This window comes from Prinia subflava, chromosome 1 (assembly GCF_021018805.1).
Source record: "Prinia subflava isolate CZ2003 ecotype Zambia chromosome 1, Cam_Psub_1.2, whole genome shotgun sequence".
In the NCBI taxonomy this organism is placed as follows: domain Eukaryota; kingdom Metazoa; phylum Chordata; class Aves; order Passeriformes; family Cisticolidae; genus Prinia; species Prinia subflava.
In genome coordinates this window covers 100,323,173-100,336,883 of record NC_086247.1, presented here as the reverse complement: position 1 = coordinate 100,336,883, position 13,711 = coordinate 100,323,173, and the positions used below count along the sequence as shown (strand labels likewise).

General features: G+C 35.4%; 1 protein-coding gene across 6 annotated transcripts in view; it reads right to left on the bottom strand.

The window, feature by feature from the left end:
* SUGCT (succinyl-CoA:glutarate-CoA transferase) overlaps window positions 1-13,711 on the bottom strand; it is a 327,347-nt gene that overhangs the window by 78,115 nt on the left and 235,521 nt on the right. The gene's annotated exons all lie outside the window — the stretch shown is intronic.

Sequence of the window (13,711 nt, the reverse complement as noted above, 5' to 3'; positions counted from 1 at the left end):
CTTGACAGAGTCCAAGAAGTGCTCTCAGGCACATAGGATGTCCTGTGCAGAGTCAGGACTTGGAGTTCAATTATCTTTGCGGGTCCCATCCAACTCAAGATATTCTATAATTCTAACAAAGGTGGCAAACTCTCTGAGGGACATAACAAGTATCTAGAAGAAGGGCAGACATCCCCATGGCTTCTGATTATGCTTATGCCTGCTGATACTTAGTTTTATGTGCTAACATGATAAAGTCATGAAAAAAGTCTATGGTTGTTCAGGAAACATTTTCCTCTTAGAGAAGTCTCAAATGACATAAATCAGGGGAAAAATAATCTGAAATTAGTTGACTAATAAGCAATGAATACATTATTTCTAAATCTATTGACATTCAAATATTCCATAAGAAAAAGCCCAAAATTAAGTCTTCTTGCCCTAGATCAATTTCAATCAAATAAGTATTTATCAAATCACAGTGCTTTGCCTATTTGCTTCACTGCTTAAGTTAATTTCACTATGGAGAATGAAAGTCCTAATTTTGGAAACCCATGACAATTTGACTACAATTCAACTTCTTTAGGAAGGACAGTACTTGTGCTAATGTGGCCTAATTTATAAGAACCAGAATTGACTTTGCTATCTCGATTCCATCAATACTTGCAAGGTTTTCTAAAGCACTGGGGAGAGATTTGAATGGAGGGACTAGGAAAGGAGCAAAAAATGAAGAAGGCACATGGTTTTCATTTGGGGTGGAGGGGGACTGTTATGAAATTTACTTGACTGCTGCAGGCAATACTGGAGGATTAAATGGAAACTGGCTGAACCTTAGCTTCCAGTTTATAAAGAGCATTCACTCTATAAAGTTTCCTTATAGCACCTTTTTACATAATGAGCTTTAACTAAATTCTGTCAGCACGGAAAGTGGTCCATATGGTTTAAGACGTGTCTTACTTAAGGAATTCAGAAGATTTTCCTCTCAAAGGCAGAGGAGAGCTTTAAAGGATGGCTTGACTTTTGAAGCAGTAGACGTTGTACCAATCCCATTTCTTATATTTTCAACTACAGGCTTGAAAAAATCTGCGACAGGATGTTGATCTTGTCAGATGCAATTATCTTTCACTTGATTATTCCTACACTATTTTACATAACTCTCAGCCCCTTGAGAAAGTGTGAATTTTCCCGATAGCTTTGGAATTGCTGAGGAAAACAGAAAGGACAAAATGCATAAACTGATTACATTTACATTTAATTTTCTTAGTTTTCAAGATTTTCCTTCTGTTCTGGGCTCAGAATAAAATTACCAATAATAGTAATTTCTGTTATCTACGTTACTTATCAGGATGGGTGCCCCTCCCTTTCTTTATGCATTCTTGACCTTCAAGAACTTCTAGCAGCTTCAATGTAGAAAAAGTACTAGTTATGAGGAAAAGAACACAAGAAGCAAAAGGATTTATCCACCCTGGGAAAAATCAAATATTCATTTGAAATTTTCAAAGGGTTTTCCTTGTAAGCACTACCAAAATGAAATATTTTATAAAGATTTGGGATTTAATGTCATTTGATTGAGAAATCTATTAATGTCTTTAAAAAGGCAAGGAAAGGCTATAGAAATGTAAAATATAGACAAATGTAGAATTTGATTTGTATTTAATCAATACATATGTCATAATGCAGCAGAAGTTAAAACTCTATTTGAACAAAGGAGTTGACCAATGCAAACAGGTGATAAGTGAAGACGACATCAGCCAAAGAACATGATACTGACACGTGTTTGTTTGTTTATTTGTAATTCTGCAGCCAGAATTATCTCCTTGAACTCCATACACAATGAGCAATTTTTTGGTATACTAACTCAAAGGGGAAAGAATCAATTTTACAAGTGTAATATAAAATGTGATATTTATACTGTTTTCCGGTTGTAGTCAGCTCTATCTGATGGGCAAGTAATTTGTTGAATGCCAAAGACATTCATGTCTGGCTAACAGTTGTTGGCTGATTTTGCTGAAAGCTGTGTGTCAGAACAGGAATCTGTTTGTGGTAAAATGGTTTGTGCAGGAAGGTAGGCAGCCTGCTTCCACAGACTGCACTAATGATGCCTCTTCACAACAACCACGTTTTCCATTTTGGAGCCTTGCTCTAAATCATCCTGAAGTCTCCACTGGGAGAATGTGGGGAAAAGAGGGTATATCCTCGCCTCAAAGCCTCAGTTCCCAAACTCATTTATTTACCAAAAAAAAACCAAGATGAAAATAGCTCTCTCAGCTAAATTAGTAATTGTTTATTTTAAGTGAACCAATAGTCATATTCTATCTTTATTTCTCAAAGATCTCAATATTCTTTGCCCTAGATAAACAAGCCTCAGATGATGTTAAGTATTACCTTTTCCAAATATTCTATTGGGTTATGAAGAGACAGTGTAGGGAAGGGATGTTATAACAGAATAATGTGCTGCCATGTGTGCTGCTTTACAAAAACCCTGAAAAAGAGCTATAGCACTAGCTGAATCACAGCTCCTCCTGGCAGCCCTTCAGCTGAAGAGGGGGTCAGTATGCAGCACGGAAAAGCTCAGCAAAGATGGGTCTGACCACTTCCCTGTTCAACTCCACCTGCTGAAATTGAAAGAGAAATACCAACAACAAACTCACTAATGCTTTTGTCTACCCCTTTCCCCTGATGGCTGACCTGGACCAGTGATGAAGGGAACACTAATATAATCCTGGTAGGGGAGCTGCTTTATTCCCTTCAAGAATGCTCCTGTAAAACAGTGCAATCCAGCCCTTAGCTCCCTGCCGGAGGAACTACAGGAACACCCAGGAACTACATGGCACAAGCTGGGAAAAATCCCAGGTTTCCCTGTAGAGAAACCTAAGTCTTGATCATAAGACTATATTTTCTTTCTCCTCAATCCTTTATTTTATTTTCAGTAATGTAATAGATTCTAATCCTCTCATAACCGCATTAAAGTGCTGCATGCCAGTCCCTTGCCTATCATCAGCAGACCGCCCTGCAGGCCTGAAACCACTTCAGATGGCAATTTTTCAAGCCACTCTAATCAAAATGAAATATCTCTCAATTAATTATCCCTCTACAACCTGCATTCCAATCCCACTCCATAATTGACAATTACTTGCCCATTCTTCTTCACAAAGCCTGGATTAAATTGGATAATTTTAGCATTTGTTTTATTTTGACTGTTCCTAAATTTAACGTGGGAAACTCTTTGAACCCAGTCCCCCTTCCTGTTTTGGTAAAACAAGTTAGTTAGAACCAATGTCTTCACAATTGAATTTTCAACAACACATCAGGAAGGGCTTTGCCTCAGCTCTTTATTGATCTCGTTATTACAAAAAGCATGTGGTTATAGCTATGTCTGGCACATTATACCTTTTCTTGTGACTTTAGGAGGTACTAAACAACATATTCAAAATATCATATTTAATATAAAAATACATATTAAGGCTTCTGCTCCAATTTCTTCCAGACCAACATGTTGCAAAGTATTTCCCAGTTCATATTAAACACACATGAGAACATTTGCGCTTATGGTTAGGAATCAGTTCTTGACCTCCTAAACTTGTATTGTTCCCTAATGAACACTCTGGTTCTAATTCTCTAAAAGGCCATGACCTGGTGTGTATCCAAGGTCAATTAAAATGAAGTTCTTAAAGCTTTTTCATATGAATTCTAACATGTTTTCTAAGAATTATAGTCTCTGACTAAACCTTCTGCTGTTTAAGATTTTTCCAATATGAGTTTCTGATTGCTCTGGGCAGCTGAGTGTGCTGTATTTTCTATCATTATTTCCCTGCACAAAAAAAAACCTTTATGGCTTATCACCTTTCTCTTCCTCACTCTCTCTTGGAATCAAAAGAATGAGAAGCATTAAAAATCTGGTCAGCCATCAAGGCCATTCTCTTACTTAGGCCCACCTATTTCTTACAGAGCTGTTCCTGCTGGTTTTTCAGTCTCATTTGAATCTCCTATGGGTTCATTTGCAGGGTAATGATTGATATTCAGTAGCTCTTCTCTTGCTGTTCAGTCTACATTCTCCCTTTAAAAACCCTTCTTCATCACCCATGACATGACCATGTCCCATCTCACTTAGGCTGCTTCTGCCTAAAGCGTTTTGCTCTACTGTGTAACATCCCTATTCATGCAACCTAAGATGACAAATAATGCAGGAAAAAGACAAAGAAAAGACACAGAAGGCAAATTATGAAAGACGAAAGACAAAAGTCAAGGCACTAGAGATCTTGTAGCTGGGTGACTTCAGATGATAACAAGGGAAAGAAAACCTCCCCCACCAACAGTTGAAGTCAGATTTCAGACCAGAATTAGCAAACACAGCCAAGAGGGGACTGCCACAACTGACACACATAAATAACCCAGTTGAGATTAATCACCAACAGGGGATTAGAAAGGAAAATAGTCAGAGGACTGTGGGAATGGGTTGTGAGTCTTGAAGAAAGGCAACTGGAGACGAGCTGCAGAAGGACGGTATGTAAGGCAGAGCTAACAGAAAGAGGAGGCAATAGCTTGGATAATTGATGTTTAATAGCAGGACTGTACCATGACAAAAAAATTTCACTCAGCACACAGATGAAACAGCCAGCTAGGTAAAGCTCAATTGGAAATGTTATCAATCTCATTTGACTAATCAGAGGACTGGAACAAAGGAGATTTCTATTATTCTAGTGAGATTAAAAGGCAGAAACAGTGCTTTTGATTATTAGGTGCTCTTAGAATAACAATGTAGAAATGAAATGGTAATAATTACATGCAGAGGAATCGGAAAGAGAGGCAATATCTTTTATTAGCTCAACGGATATAGCTGAATACAAAATCACACAAGCACGCAAGTCTTTTTTCGTATCTTTTTGTTAATTACTAGCTCTTTTTAATTGGTTGATGAATATTTTATTACAAAATTCTTTCTAGTGTTACAGTTATTATTTTTAAAATGGCATGTAACTCAATAAAAGTGTTATTTGACTTATCCTCTAGATTTTAGTTCACATTGTAGTTAAATCTTAAACCACTGTAGTTAAATCTTAAGTCACTGGCCTGACATAGTTTTAATCTAACTTTTCTATTTGTTTATGATGTTTCAGCTCACTTAAAATTTCCAAAATACAGCTTTTGACTTGTCCTGGGCTAACTAATCATCCAGAAAAGCAGCCAGATTAACTTTTCACAAAGTGAAATTAAGACACTAAAGAAGATAAGCAGGAACATACTGTATTTATCACTGTAAATACTATATTTTACTTGTAGTGCATTAAAGTATCAGGAATTTATTAAACTAGTGCTTTAATAAGCTAGTTCCTTGAATACTAGGGTTTCTGAGATTCTTTTTTTAATCTGTAAATTAATAAAAAGGGAGTAATGATAAACTTACTGTGCTATCACAGTGCAAGTTTGTTGCAAGTCAGGCAGGCAATAACATTCCTGATATTCAGAAATGTCTATACATACTCAGCTGGCATGCGGGTGTTCAGCTAATAAAACATAAATAGAAATTTGACAGTTAGGCATAAAGTTACCAGATGTTTATAAGACATAATTAGGAGAACAAAAGAGAGAGATGCACTGATATCGGTAAAAAGAAACTCCCATCATCTTTGCTTGCCTGGTATTTTGAAAGTTTACGTGGTAAGAATAATTCTTCTTTACTTTTGAAAAACAAGAGATTGTATTTGTACCATATTGTATACAATTTTAGGGAAAAGGATGTAGGAGACCCATATAAAACATATAAAAATAACAGAAGAACTGCAGCACTATAAGGCAACTAATTTTAAAAATGAGCAATTAAGATGGAGAAAAGTTAATGGCTCAGTTTGAAATGTGATAAGTAATGAAGACCAGTTGCTTTAAATACTCAGCCATGGTAACCACAAGACCAATACTGATTCACACAAATTTCCTTGGTAAATTGGAAATAAAAGATTAATAACATAGGGTTGAAATCTGATCTAATTTCTACCCACACAGCACTAGAATAACTCATTTGATATCACTGAAAAAAGGTACAGTTACATGTTCCTAAGTCCCAAAATTCTGTTCCAAGTACAATTTGCAATAACACACAGTTTTTATGCAGTAGCTTTACCAAGAAGCTCTTTAAAGTTTATAACTATGGTCCCCCAAGCACATCTGTTGTTTCAATAACCCTGCCTTTATCAGTCCCATCAAAGCTGCTGTCCAGCATGAGGTTGCTAGGGAACTATAATGAAGTGATGCTGCTGTGGATTTCCTTATAGCTCAAGATTTTCCACTACTAGGCAGGTGACTGCAATTTCCATCACATCAGGACAACCACTTTTAAGAATGGAAGGAACCTTCAACCTCCCTCCTTTTCCTCTACCCCTCCCAGCTTAGGTTGCATATCACAATCCACTAACTTTCAGAGAATATTTTGCTTGTGATTCTCAACATAACCAGTACTACAGGAAATTGAACTGCAAGACAGAAAAGTATTGTTTAAAGGAAATTCTCTTTGTAAACCAAAGGCTGGGAAACAGATCATGGAAAATACTCTGAATAAGCTTTTTGATTTTACCTTTTGAACAGATGATACTATGGGTTCCTATAAAACAGGTTTTCAGAAACAATCCTTAGAGTATACACACACACACACACACAAAAAAAATCATGGTTTCATTTTAGTACTGGAAAAGGTTGAGAAACGTATTTTAATTTGCTCAACTGCAAATCTCCAGAACACCCCAAGATTTTCACTCTTATGACAAACCTTACACACACAGAAGATTTCTGTATTATATTGTGTACTCCCTAAGCAAAAAGTTGAAACTGAAAATCCACAACTGAAATAATTTCCTTCATGAAACAGAAAATGAAATTGAACTACAATGGCATAGGAAGGAAGGAAACCAAAGGAAACCAAACTTGTGCCAGGCACAAAGGTGTTCAGACTATCAGATGTAACTATTCTCATAAGTCCTTTTTCTTTGACTTCTTGAACCACGTCATGACTTTAAAGATTATAATGAAGGCTATCTAACAATGGTAAGAACATATATGGTGTCATTAATCTGCTCTCTTGTCATATTTGTTCTAAAGAAAAGGAATTACAACCCTTTACTTTAGTGTAAGTGATATATAAAGGGCAATGCAGCAATGCAAAATATAAACATTACTGCACTGTAATATTGCAAAAGTATATACAGCTTCAATAAACAATTGTATCTGGCAAAAGTACTGGTCTCCAATTAATGACCAATGATGTCAATGAACCTCAGGAAAACAGGCTGTATGAAGAAACTGGTACAGTAAGCTGTCACAACAGAGGTGCTAAGTTCCTGAGAAGAATGTCTTTGAGATGGGCTTTATTCCTTCTGGAAGCAAGTCTCACTGAAAAAGTTTGTCTCATTTATTCGACTGCTATATCACATTATATGCAAACAGGGCCCTTTTACCAAGTACTCACTGCATATTAGGCTCTAAATTCTTTACTTTGAATAATGGCTACATGGGGCTTAAATGTTTCCCTTTGATGTACAATGGGAATACTGGTAGCCATTACTAGAAAATACTCTTTTCTATAAGTTAACTGCAATGTTTGAGTGATCCTTTACAAACGGATTTAGTTCAGTGTTTTATTAAAAGTTATTGGAGAACATTTTCAAATACTACTTAGAGACCTGAGATACCCAAAATGAGGTGCCATTGTCTTCAACACTATCTTTAGGACAGACCAGATTTATTTTTCTAGATGTTATACAAAAATCCTCAACAACAACTCAGGGTATCTTCTTGCCAGCTGTTGAATCAATTCTGTTTTGGTTAAACTGCAGCCTCAAATAATTACATTTCTAAAACTGAAAAATCCTAGACCCTGGAATTCAACAGTGAAATCTCCACTGACTCCTATAAAGTCAGGTTTTCACCTTCATTTTCACTTAATACTATGTGCTGCATTTCTAGAGGCTTGTATTTCTGATAAGTCTACTGAGACCTAGTTTTTAAATATATTTATATTTTATTAATATAAATTAATTATATTAATATATTAATATTAATATATTTTAAATATATTTCACTTGTATTCATCCAGCAGTTTAGAACAAAAGATTTCTACATCTTGAAATGAAATTCTCCTTCCTGTTTTCTTTCCTTTTCCTAGTTTTTTTTTTGATTGTGTAGTTAGGGAATGCTTGAGCTATTCAGGAGGTTTTGCTGCTAAACAGTAAGTATCAGCTCCTCCAACATTAAAAAGGAATAAAACCTTTCTTCTTTATGTGGTAACTCTGGTTAATCCATTATGAATGTACTTTAAAAATTACTTGAATCCTGTTTTCCTGGAAAGTGATCAATCAGACTATGACAGATTTTAAAGCCAACATTTGCCAAGAGGCTGAAATAAAAGTAATAGGCAGAACATCTATGTTTGTAACAAAAAAAAATGTTTAAAGGGTGTTTTGTTTTGTTTGTCATCACAGTAGTAATGTTTAAAAAATGTTCAGGGGACATTAGGAACATCTTTTTTACAATGGAACTACCACAAGTGTGAAGATTAAAATAATGTAAAGTGTATGTCAAACAGGAGGTGTTATAATAACAAACATTAAAGTTGAAGCGAGCAAAAGTATGAATCCTCCAAATTTGGATCGTTTTTGAAGGATGGACGTAAAAATTGCTATTTTGGTAAATCAGAAATTTACACTCCGACAGTAATCCATTCCTTAAAGCAGGTATATGAAAACACAAACCAAAAAGACTCCTGCCAGCATCTGCTAGAACAAGCCCTTAGAAGACTCACATCTCAAAAAGCAATAAGACATTTTCTATTGCGTTGTGGTGGACAATCTCCACTAAGCTCTGTTCACACCTTTTACTTCTTATTCAAGCAAACATCCACTGAAAGCAAATAGAAAGTACATGTGGGAGCATAACTCAGGTACTGACCTCAGACCTAACCTTTTGGAAAAAAGATTCAGGATTACAGACTCAGGGTAATGAAAAAACATTATTTGAATCTTAGTCCTTTCAGTATTTAAATATGATAACCACATTTTAAGTACAATTTTAATATTTGATGAGTCATTTTCACAGAGTAATATGATAATCTTCCATAATGCCAGAAAAAATTAATATTCTTTCTTTTATTTGTCCTTAAGTAGGTTATTCAATAGCACAATAACAGTAGCACAGAAATATCATTATTTTGTCATCATAACTAATGGTGCTATCAACTAAAACATCTGTGGTCATGAAATATAGATAAGACTAGACGTACATTCTCTGCCTTGAGTTATCAACTCTTCGTGTTACCAAGCCTACCTGTATGGGATGGGTATAGCACAGCAGGACTAGTGAAGTGTTAAGTTTATACTAGATAATCATCAGCTTTCACAATGTGGATTACCAGATGTAAAGCACCACAAGTACAAGAAGCTATAAGTAGCTATCAGTTGCAAGCCTATAAAAGGCTACAACTTTTAGCAGCTCAATTTGTTTTGACACATATTAGATGTGAGAGCAAGATTACTCCACTAGTACAGTACTGGTCCCTTCAGTACAGCTTCCTGTGTTTACAATGAAAACTTCAATTTCAACTGTTCCATTGTTTAGAGAAAGCTAGTGCTGAAAACTTAAGTTCAAGACTCACTGTTCATCACAGCTATGTGAAACTCATTTTTAAAGCCAAAATTCTATAATTCTTGGTATTAGTATATGAATCAAGCATAAAGATAAACTAGAACAGCATTCTAAGCACTAAATCAATTCTGCAAGTACAGCTGACAGAAAAAGGGGCTGAAGCAGAGATCAGGTGCTCTCATCTCTAACAATTACAAAGCACCAATCAGAACCTACATTTTAGCTGCAAAAACTGTCAAATGCACTTGTTAAACAAAATTAAAGATTCTGCTATAACAAGAAAATGAGTGAAGGCAAAAGAGATTTCACAGACACTGAAAAAGATACAACTACAGTAGAAGTACTAGCATTCATGAATTTAAATTCATCATACACAGATACTGCAGGATCAAAGCAGGGTGCAGAAATAGGTTGCATAGTACTTTAACCTATGCTTCTTGATTGTAAAATGAACAATAAAAATTCATATAAACAGTCAACTAGATAAGTCAGCTGAAATACCTCAGCTGAAGATATGCATTAGTTACTGATAGGCTGGAAAATACAAATATTGTTTATGTAGAGTACTCAACCTCTGTAATGAAAAAAATCACCTTTGATCAACCCAAGTTAATTGAGCACTGGCAGAAGATGCCAAACTCCTATTCCTGGATATACACATGCTCTGTTTATCCACAGAAAGGAAACCCACCCTGAATAAGTTGATCCTAGCCAACTACCGCCCAATATCAAATTTCCCACGAGCAAGTCCACAGAGAAGCTAGTCAAAGGCCAAGGACATTCTTATCTGGTAGAAATTAACTTTTTAGACACATTACAGTCTGGAGTCAAGCCAGGACACACAACTGACACCACCTAGGAGACTGATGAATATTCTCCACCCATCAGTGGGCAAAGCACTGATATCCGTTCCCATCATCTTGGACCTCTGCAGTGAGAGTAGAGCTCTAAAATTACGAGTCCTTCCTGAAGAGGTACGCCCAGTAAGTAGTGACAGGAAACTACATCCACCAATGGACTCCTCAAACTGTGTGGGCAGTCACAGAAGCCAAGAACTGTGGAAATTACAATTATCCTAAATATCACATTGTTCACACAGCTTTTGTCTCATACCTCTACCCCACCCTACTCCTGCTTTGTTTGGACTGTGAGCTCCTTGGCTACTGATTATTGACACTTCTTTGTTTACCCAGCATCTAGCATAAACAAGGACTTCGGTGGCAGTCCTTTGCATAACTTAAAAACACTTTTAAATAATAACACTATTTGTGAGGTTTCAAAATTATTAATTTCCCCTCAGTTTGTTTTCAAGATCTACATAAAACAGCAAGCTGAAACAGTGCTAAATCAAGTCCTAGCAATATGTAGACAGTAAAGAACTTTACCAGTAATCTCCCACATATATAACTACTGCCACAACAGACCATCATGAGCAACAGCCAACTACACTGGAAGAAAGACTGAGGAAAACATTCAGGAGCCTGTAGCCACTTTACCATTTCTATGCATACCAATGGTGAGTCAACGAGTACTGGAACAGTACACATTTTTAAATTCATCTCTGTTTTGACCAGAATCACCATAAATCTTCTGTCAGCCTAGACAAGGTAGAGGACTGCCCCGTAATAACTAACACTGTCAAAGCCCTTTAACTCCTCACTAAATCAGCAGCAAGACATGGATATCCAGACATAGGTATTTGAGAGACTCAAGAATCCTGACTGATGTAGAACATGGCATATTCCCTAGAATCGCAGCTGCTACAGCAGATTCCACTTCATTTCAAATCATGTTCAGATTGCAGTTTTATGATCAAGGCATTTAAAGGCCTTCCTTTACAAGAATGAACACCTATTACACATATATGGGTATATACATAAAAAACTAGATATACAAATTTTGTTCTGATTGATAACAATAATAATAACAATAACAATAATGATGATGTTTAGATACCATAGATACTATTCCGTAGTGCAAGGAATCCATGAAGGGGCAGAAAAAAAAGCATTAAAGGAGAACACAGGCAGTGAGAGGAACTTTATCAATCATATAGTAGAATAGTTCTTACTACTGTATTTTAAAATTTAATTTCAATTTTGATCCACTAATTTACATGCATTTCTTTAGTCTGTATTCAATACTTAGTTTAGAAAACAATCACACAGCTATTTCCAAGGAAGATAATATCACATATTTTTCAGCTGACTTTTGAATAAACCTATGAATTTTTGAAACTCCTAATTATGTCTAGATTTGTAAAATTCCTTCACCATTTATTTTCAGGAAATGTATAAGCTCATTTATAAACTAAATTTCTTTGGGACTGGATGATCATGAAGATACAACAATCAGAGTGAGGAATAGTTTGTCCTTTTCAAATACCGAAATGTCCTTTTCAAATCACGAAACTTAGGAATACAGGTAATAAATATGCAATATCTGAGCTACACAATATGAACTTCAACTGACCAATTTGGAACAGTTGTTGATGAAACCTAAAATGATGCAAAGTGTTTAGAGTTGTTAATATGATATATGATATATGATACTAAGAGAATAACAATGTTCAAAACTGTTGGAGATAAACCCCCCCCAACATTACAGAGTCTGTGCAGACCTTACATTGTTTGAATCTGAAATGTTAAGCAAATTGCTTTGGTTTTAATTGCAATGTGTTTTATTTTCATAAGGTACTGGAAAAATATAATACATAAAAATTAACACTAGAACTTTTTTGTTGTTGAATTTTTTTCTAATATTACATACCCGTGTCTATTATGAGAACCCTCCAAAACACATCAGGTAGACTTAGACAAGATGTGAACTTTTTTTTCTCTGCTAGAGAAAATATTTAAGTTGGTTTTTTGGTGGGTTTGGGGTATTTTTGGTCTTTTGTTTTGTTTTGCTTGTTTGCGTTTGGTTTTTTTTTTTGTTTTGTTTTGTTTTGTTTTGTTTTTCGTTTTGTTTTGGGTTTGTTTGTTTGTTTGTTTTTCCCCTATATTTTTAATAAAGGTGACTTCTACACATAAAGCATTTATATTGGAGCTTTGTAACATCTGGGAACACCTCCTGAGAGCAAAAGCTGACAGGCGGAGCTGCAGTGCCATCAGGGCTGAAGAAACTTGTATGGGAATTTGGGAATTACTAGAAAATTTATCTTTGAGATTGTATTTATATATATATATATATATATAAATAAAATGATGCAGACATCATGAATATAACAAGAGCTGCATGAATTCTGAGGGCTGGTAAAAAAGTAATCTTACATGATTTGTTTGCAGTTCTCTGGAATTGCAAAGGAAAGAAAGAAAGGGTTTTAAATTGTCATATTGATTAAATAAGCAATTTATGGATCTCTGCAATAGTTGCTAGCAGTAAAGGTAAATGCTCAAGACTTCCAGAAAATAAAATAATAATTTAAAAATTAATCAAAAAATCCTTCAGTTGCCTCTAAAAAATATTGCCTTAGAGCCGTTAGAGTCACAGAAAACATTTAGAGAGATGTCTGTAATGATTATATCCATCAGTGTCCATGTATAAATTCTGTCTTAGGCTATATACAATTTGTTATCAGCAGAGTGGTAAGTGCTAAAGCACTCTTTTTTAGGGTGCTGTGTAGTGACAGACAAGAAGAAAAAAAAAAAGAAGAGGAGCTTTGTGTGATTATGATGTGACTAGGAGAAACAGAGTTTTCCATAATGAACCAGAGAAAAAAAAATGACAGAATTAATGTATTTACTTTTCAAGCATTGACGCAAAAACGTTTTATGTGATTACAGTTTAGTAAGGGTATGGTCCTATTCCTGTGCCAAACACAAAAACAGCAAATAAATGTACCCGAGGAACAAATGTGATGACAGTTAAAACAGTACTGCCTTCCTCCCACAGGGACACCTACCACGATCACTTCTGAAAGTGTACCTGAATGTATTCTGTGTGTGTGTGTGAATGTAGGTGAATGTAAATATAATATTGTCAAGTAGGAATAAAGGTTGGTTACCACAGCAGAGTCAAGAAATCAACAGTTTTGGTCAATAAACTTAAAACTGATGTGAAATGCAGGAGTAAACAGTTAACCAATCTCTCTAGACATGTTAAAAAA